An 8,999-nucleotide genomic window follows, 5' to 3' on the forward strand; every position below is an offset into this window, starting at 1 on the left:
GGAGGCCAGCGCAGGCGAAGAGTACCGAGGCATCAGGCAAAGGTTGCTATATTGGTGCAACAAGACCAAGACCAGGAAGACGGCAAGACGGAGGTCATCGTGGAGCCCAAGACGGCGTCACCACCAGAGCTTTTCGCAGGCGAAGACCACTTTTGTCAGGATAGCTTGTACTAGCTGTCCCCCTTCAAATTGGCCCACCGTTGTTAGCTCCCTTCCCGCTCGATATTTGGGAGGAGGACCAGGGCCTATATAAGTAGAGCTAGCCACCATAGTAGGGATCATCTCATCTTAGCTTGATCCAACCCGATCGAGAGCCTGGCCACAAGAACACCTCAACCTCACGAGGCTGTTCTTCCCTTGTACTGTTCATCATCAGCCCAAGAGGCAATCCACCACCACCACACTGGAGTAGGGTATTACACCACAACGGTGGCCCGAACCAGTATAAACCTCGTGTCTTTTTGTGTTGCGAGTTCGTCCGCGAGATCTTAGCGAGCTAGGGCGTAGATCGGTAGGAGGGAAAGACTTCGCGCGCACCCCAGTGTTCGAACCTTAAGGGTTTGCCAGAACCCCACATCCGACAACAGGGGGATACCATGGCAAGTTCAGTCACAGGGTGCTAACGCTGACAAATGTACGGGCGACCAACTTCAAGTAGCTAATGTGGAAAATCAAGGTAACACATACGAAAAAGAAACATACTGGTGTGGCCATGAAATTAAACTTGCAAGGATGGCAAAAGACTCACGAGTTATATGGAAAAATGTAGGACCTTCATGCAGCACGTGGCATCAGGCGGCAACCATGTACCTGCCATCAACGTCTTACACAGGTGAGTCCATGAAGTGAAGTTGTGGACAGTGAATTAGGAGAAGGAACATAGGTGACATTGGGGTTGCCATGCCTGGACAGCTGCAATTGCCATGCCTGGACAGCTGCAGTTGCCATGCCTGGACAACTGCAGTTGCCATGCCTGGACAGCTGCAGTTGCCATGTGCCATAAAATGTGATTGCAATGTCTAAACAACTGTGGATGACAGGTGTGAACAAATGTGTGTGGCATGGATGCACCACTACATGTGCCATGTCGTACAAACTACAGTTTCCATGCATTGACCAACTGCAAACATGATCACATGTTGTTATGGTGGAACCACATCGGCAAACGTCTCATGGCAAGCTTCACAGTTTTAGGCCAACGCTATTGCAGATAGAGCACATCAAATTGGAATGACAAACCAGATACGATCACCACATGCGGCACAACAAGGTAAAAAAATGTGAACCAGAAAAACAGTAGTGCAGTTGCTTTTGTGGAAAAAACATGGTAGGAAAAGTAGATTTGTCATGGTGGGGGTGGATAAAACAAACAAAAATGCTACCAAGTGGACGCGTGCAAAAAGTCATCTATTGTCTTCAGGATTTGCCAATTGCTATATGATTGTGTGCAGCATTCATGATTGATTACATTTGCCTAGTGCAAGTTTTGATGCTAAAAGATGCTAGTTGCCATGTCTTGGCAACAGTAGTTGCCATGTATGTTGGACTGTAGCTGCCATGGCTATAGAATCCACGTTTTGATGCTAAAAGATGTTGGTTGCCATGTCTTGGCAACAGTAGTTGCCATGTTTGTTGGACTGTAGCTGCCATGACTGGAAAACTACAGTTGCCATGCATGGCCATATGCAAATTCCACGGCTTGCTGTGTGAATGATGTCATGCCAAATCACATGCAGTTGTTGTATTCCGTTACGGTAAACATGCCATTCAAGCAATGCTTACACTCGTACCTGTTCTTTTTATTGTAGGACCTTCAACTACAATCAACAGCGGCGCAGGGACATCTACTGCGGGAACCTCTGAGCACACGGAAGAAGCGTTCCACCAGCCAGCCAACAATCATGCCACAAACAATGCAGAGTCAGTGTTGGAAATGGCAATCGTTCCAGCAATGCCGACAAGCACACCTTTGCATACCAGCACAAGCAACACTCAAGCAGATGAAACAGCCGCCGATATTGAAGTGAATGATGAAACTGATGACGAAGCACAAGGGGATGAAGAAGATGGGCAATCAGAAATCATGGTACCTCAGCCACCGTATGTTGGGCAGAGATTTGATTCGTTCGAAGATGCCAAAGAATTCTACCAGAGATATGCAATGTTCCATGGGTTTGCGGTCAACACCGAATACCATAGGAAAATTAAAAAAACTAACGAGTACAGCAGAGGTGAGATGAGGTGCTACAAGGCACGAAGGAACAAGAAGGGTAAAGGTGTTGCGCCTGTCGTTCCGGAATGAAAGAGAGGTATCATTGTCAAGACGGAATGCCCTGTCCGGTGTAAGCTAAACGTAGATGGAGCACGGTGGGTGGTCACTGAATATTTTGACGAGCACAACCACGAACTCATAAAGAAGTTTGGCCTGGTAAAATTTTTGAGCGCCCACAAAGGATTCACCCCCCCTCGAGAAGAAATTCATAAAGCTGCTACATGATTGTAACGTCGGTCCATCAAGAATGGTCCAAATACTGTCCCTCATCCACAGCGGAGATGGTAGACTGAGTAGCATGCCCTACATACCAGCAGACGTCACAAACCTAAAGGCAAAGTACCGTAGAGAGAAGGTCGGCTGACATAGAAGACACGATAGCCTACTTCAATGAGAAAGCAAAAGCAGATCCAGATTTCTTCTACGGGATAACATTGGATGATGAGGACCGTGTCAGGAGCATGTATTGGGTGGATGGTGCTGCAAGAAGAGCCTGCAAACATTTCCGAGATTGCATTTCGTTCGACGTGACATATCTCACTAATATGTACAAGATGCCATGCCCTCCATTCATAGGAATAAATAACCACAATCAGTCATTGCAGTTCGGATGCGAGCTCGTTCGGAACGAAGACACGGATAGGTACACTTGGCTGTTCAAAACCTTCTTGGAGTGCATGGGTGGACTTGCTCCGATGAACATAATAATAGACCAGGATTTTAGCATGCGTGCAGGCATAGAGGAGGTCTTTCCGTTGGCAGTGCACAGGCACTGCAGGTGGCATATTATAAAGAAGGCTGAGGAGACGCTAGGACCGTTCTTTGCTGACCGTCCAGAGCTGCACAAGGCATTCGAGTTGTGCGTGGACCACAGCTTGACGGTGGAGGAGTGTGAACCGAGCTAGACAGCTATGATTGAAACATATCAAGTCCAAGACAACGAGACGCTTGCTAGCCTATGGGAGAAGCAAATATACTGGGTGCCGGCCTACTTCATGCACTGCTTCTTCCCATTTCTGCAGAGTACATAGCACAGCGAGGGGTTCAATGCTGTTCTGAAGCGGTACGTGAGCCCTGGCAACTCATTGCTGCAGTTTGCCAAGCAATACACAGCTTTGCAACAGAAAATACTGGGATCTAAGCTATAGCAAGAAGCAAACACCGCGCTCAAGCAGCCTAAATTGCTAACATATTTACCAATGGAGATGCAGATGAGCAAGACATATACCAACAAGATTTTTAACAAGTAAGTCAGTTGTGTTACCGTCTTATTTGCACAAGCATGAAGGTAGTAGGTGTCATATAGAACGCAATGCACTTGCCAGCTTTTTTCAAATGCTGATGTATTGAAAGTAGCCATTGAGTACAGGGTAATCATGATATGTAGTTGCCATGTGAAGTCAACTATAGTTGCCGTGTGAAATCAACTATAGTTGCCATGTTTAATGAACTATAGTTGCCATGTTTAATGAACTGTAGTTGTCATGTGAAATCAACTATAGTTGTCATGTTTAATGAACTGTAGTTGCCATGTTTTATGATATGCAGTTGACATGTGACACAAAACTGCATTTGCCTTGTCGTATGAACTGCAGTTGACATATTAAATGTAATGCACTTGCAAATTAAAATGTTATGCATTTTCCATGTGAAAATATCATGCAGCTGCCATATGGAAACAAACAACACAAGAACAGATGTGGGCAAAAAATCAGGATTTCCATGCCATCATTCATTTTAGATGCCTTTGCTACGTTACAGCCTACATCAACATAAGGTGCTACAAACATCATATAAGTGTTGGGGAACGTAGTAATTTCAAAAAAATTCCTACGCACACGCAAGATCATGGTGATGCATAGCAATGAGAGGGGAGAGTGTTGTCCACGTACCCTCGTAGACCGTAAGCGGAAGCGTTATGAGAACGTGGTTGATGTAGTCGTACGTCTTCACGATCCGACCGATCCAAGTACCGAACGCACGGCACCTTCGTGTTCAGCACACTTTCATCTCGATGACGTCCCACAAACTCCGATCCAGCAGAGCTTTGTGGGAGAGTTCCGTCAGCACGATGGCGTGATGATGGTCATGATGTTGCTACCGACGCAGGGCTTCGCCTAAGCACCGCTACAATATGATTGGGGTGGATTATGGTGGAGGGGGCACCGCACACGGCTTGGAACAATCAACTTGTGTGTCCTAGGGTGCCCCCTACCCCTGTATATAAAGGAGCAAGGAGGAGGCCGGCCGGCCCCTGTAGGGCGCGCCAGGAGGAGGAGTCCTCCTCCTAGTAGGAGTAGGACTCCCCTTTCCTACTCCTACTAGGAGGAGGAAAGGAAGGAGGAGAGGGAGAAGGAAGGAGAGGGAGGAAAAGGAGGAAACGGGGGCCGGCCCACTAGTCCAATTCGGTTTGGGCTAGGGGGTCGCGCGCCCTGCCTCCTCTCATCCACCACTTGGCCCATGAGGCACATTACTTCTTCCTCGTATTCCCGTAACTCCCCGATACCCCGAAACATACCCGAATCACTCGGAACCTTTCTGATGTCCGAATATAGTCGTTCAATATATCGATCTTTACGTCTCGACCATTTTGAGACTCCTCGTCATGTCCCCGATCTCATCCGGGACTCCAAACTACCTTCGGTACATCAAACCACATAAACTCATAATACCGATCGTCACCGAACGTTAAGCGTGCGGGCCCTACGGGTTCGAGAACTATGTATACATGACCGAGACACGTCTCCGGTCAATAACCAATAGCGGAACCTGGATGCTCATATTGGTTCCTACATATTCTATGAAGATCTTTATTGGTCAAACCGCATAACAACATACGTTGTTCCCTTTGTCATCGGTATGTTACTTTCCCGAGATTCGATCGTCGGTATCTTAATACCTAGCTCAATCTCGTTACCGGCAAGTCTCTTTACTCGTTCCGTAGTGCATCATGCCGTAACTAACTCATTAGTCACATTTCTTGCAAGGCTTATAGTGATGTGCATTACCGAGAGCCCCCAGAGATACCTCTCCGACAATCAGAGTGACAAATCCTATTCTTGATCTATGCCAACTCAACAAGTACCATCAGAGACACCTTAGAGCACCTTTATAATCACCCAGTTACGTTGTGACGTTTGGTAGCACACAAAGTATTCCTCCGGTAATCGGGAGTTGCATAATCTCATAGTTATAGGAACATGTATAAGTCATGAAGAAAGCAATAGCAGTAAACTAAAACGATCAAGTGCTAAGCTAACGAAATGGGTCAAGTCAATCACATCATTCTCCTAATGATGTGATCCCATTTATCAAATGACAACTCATGTCTATGACTAGGAAACTTAACCATCTTTGATCAACGAGCTAGTCAAGTAGAGGCATACTAGTGACACTCAGTTTTGTCTATGTATTCACACATGTATTATGTTTCCGGTTAATACAATTCTAGCATGAATAATAAACATTTATCATGAAATAAGGAAATAAATAATAACTTTATTATTGCCTCTAGGGCATATTTCCTTCAATAAGAGTTTAACAAACAACAAAAAACATGCTGATTCCAGGAAGAAATAAAGCGTGCCAGCATGTACATGGCTTACCAAGTGGACGAACATACGTTCAAGGTGTGTTATCTCTTGGGCATGTCGGATTCAGAACCTGAAGACCCAGACAAAGGAAGGAACTACTTTGTGAAGGCCTCGATAAACGAAGGCGAATAATACTGCCAATGCTGCAAATTCGAACGGGACAGGATTGTGTGCTGTCACTTACTAAAAGTAATGGACATGAACGCGGTCACACGGATGCCCCGCCATTTCATACGGCGGCGATGGACTTGGGACGCTGACGACGCATTGGGGCCATAAACATCAAATGCAGTTTTGGCTGGGCATGATGAGAGACCAGAGGCAACCATGGAAGCCGTGAGGCACGTTGTGTTGACAAAGAACTATGCTGAACTAATAGATGAAGCATGCAAGAGTTATGAGACAGCGAGGGTGGCAGAAAAACACGGGAAGGCCCTGAAAAGAGAGCTTGATGAGATCAAAAAGAGGAAAGCTGAGGAAGCCTTACACAGGTTCCCCCGCACCTCAAGTGTGCCTTCGTCCACGGGGCCATCATCTGAAAACTCGCAGGTAGGATCTGGAATAGCAAGCACACAAACCCAGGTCAGGAACCCGCCCCGTTCCATCACAAAGGGGCATCCAAAAGAGGTGAGATACAAATCGGGGTTGGAGATTCAAGCAAAACACAAGAAAACAAAGAAAGGGACGGGCAATTCGTAAGCAACAATGGAGCACTGTAACTTGGTTGTTGGTAACATTTTTTGTAAGGTAGATGTTCTAAATTTTAAAAAATGGGAGAATCACTCTTGATGGGCATCAGAATTTGAAGGAAAATGCCATGAATGAATGACTACAGTTGCCCCGTGTGTGGTACTGAATTTGCCATGTTATTTCCACTGAATTTGCCATTTTATTTCCACTGAATCTGCCATGCCTTTTCTACTGAATCTGCCATGCCTTTTCTACTGAATCTACCATGTTATTTCTACTGAATATGCCTATACTGAATCTGCCATCGCGTAGATTTCCGCTTTCAGTCAACGCATTTTAGTCCACACATATTGTATTGTGTGCAAACTATGAAAAACAAGTTGAAACGATCGCGTGCAAAAAATGCAAGGTTACGGCTGCTTATGAACTACCATGCTAAACCGATATAGTTAGCGATGCAAAAAACCCAAAAGCCAAACAAAAAGAACGATAACTTTCACTAACCGTGTCTGATCAACTACATTTGCCATGTTTTCAGACATCATAGACGCATTCAAAACACCAAACTAGTACTACCAACCACGAACACATAATAATACTGAAAAACATAAACGTAGCTGCTGTCACACCTAAGTAGGTTCACATCCACACATATATTACAAAATATTTAATGTCGCTCACACGCCACCACTATATACTAGGCTACGGGGAGATGCAGTCATAACATAGTACACGGACATAGTTTTGAAAGAACAAGGTGATACCTTACATTCCTCGGCACCAGAATGTAAGGTAGGCGTGCGGTATGGAGCACCACATGATCACTTGTACTTCTTGTTGGCTTTCTTGACAGCTTCCTCTATGAACTCTCGTGTGTTGGCCCGCGTGTTGAAATCTTCATTCATCAACCAGTTCCATGTGTATATTTTATGGCGCTCGACGACCATTGCAGCTGTGACGACAGGGACCCGTCGACCTTCCCACTTTGCAAGGAATTCCAACGTGTGAAAGCCACAGTCGTGCCTATAAAAGAAAAGAATCAGGTGAACTCAAGAGAACAGAAAAAATCATGAACTTCAATGCATAGGTGTCAAAAGGTGTATGATTGGTGTAGATGACACATGAAAAAAAGATAGTAATTACCGGTTTCCTTGCTTCGTAGTCAGGACGTACTTGATTGGAAAATGCCTGATCTGGACCTTTGAGTTTTCGTAGTGACGGTTCCATGTCTCTTTGAGGTTGCCGATGAATTATTCAGCATGCGTAGTAAGGTCTTCATCAACTTCTGAACGCATTGAATCAAGCACCTCAAATCTTTGGTTCTTCAGGTCAAGGAAAATCGCGTAGTGGTGACCACACTTGTCATCTGGGTTGTCTGGTGCAAGCTCCTGGAACATGGGGAACAAGACCTACAAGTAAAATAAAGGAAAGAAAAAGCAGAGTTCACATCAAAAATAGAAATGATGTAGTTGGAAAAATGATGTGTAAAGATATCGCCGGTTGCACTAAGAGGTACATGAATGACAAAAAGCAGCAGTGTCCAAAAGTACACCCACATAGAATGTTTAGTTGCAATGTGTAATTGAAAGAAGTTGCCATCCATGTATGAATAAAGTTGCCCAGTATTTTTGTTGAAGTTGCCACATAAGTTGCATTAAGAAGCAAATCAAACTCATTTTACATGGCAGCTGTTGCCACATGAAACAGCTGTCACAAAACAGTGTGTAGCCCACATGTGAAGCATAGCTACTGGAAAAACATAGCATGGAAGGAAAAATGTGCAAAAAAGAAGGAATACTCACACATTTCTTCATTGTGAGCTTGAATTCACCATGCGCAGCAAAATGCTTCCTCGGGATTTTGTGTTGGAAGTCACCATCCCATATTTTGCAGGTCACACTGTACTGCATGATTGTTTTGTCGGGACAAATATCCATATGCCTGTTGATGAAGTCAATCCCACATGCAACTAAATTCTTGGACATTTTACCGAGTGGCCTCACAGACTCGGCAAGATCACCCAGGTCAACGTACGTCGCATCACATTGTATGATCTTGGTTCTGTCCAAACATGAGCTGTATGAAAATGATATAACATGAAAGAATCATGTCTACTAAGTAAAAATAGAAATAAAATGTAAACAGCGCATCTCTAGAATAGCAAAAGGAAGAAAAATAAAGAGGAAAGCAAATGGAGGTTATGTGGTGTGGTCATTACGCTTTCAGCTCCTTCATGTGCTTGTTGTTGGACCTCGCATTTCCAAAGTGCTTGACAATATCGTACAGCTAGTTCTGATCCTTTGTGGCCTTGACTTCTGGCTCATAGTCATCCGCGGGTGGTGCGTGAACTACCCTATGCTGCCTCACAGAACCAGGGGTGGCACTTCTAACGGTATCCTCAGATACCGACTCAGCAGGCACGTTAGAACTTGATTGCCCCTGGC

The 8,999-nt window shown here is 45.0% G+C and overlaps 1 pseudogene; it reads left to right on the forward strand.

The window, feature by feature from the left end:
- Nucleotides 1-1,951: 1,951 nt before the first annotated feature.
- Nucleotides 1,952-6,564, forward strand: LOC141022913 (protein FAR1-RELATED SEQUENCE 5-like; annotated as a pseudogene).
- Nucleotides 6,565-8,999: the final 2,435 nt, after the last annotated feature.

Source organism: Aegilops tauschii, chromosome 5 (genome assembly GCF_002575655.3).
Source record: "Aegilops tauschii subsp. strangulata cultivar AL8/78 chromosome 5, Aet v6.0, whole genome shotgun sequence".
Classification (NCBI taxonomy): Eukaryota; Viridiplantae; Streptophyta; class Magnoliopsida; order Poales; family Poaceae; genus Aegilops; species Aegilops tauschii.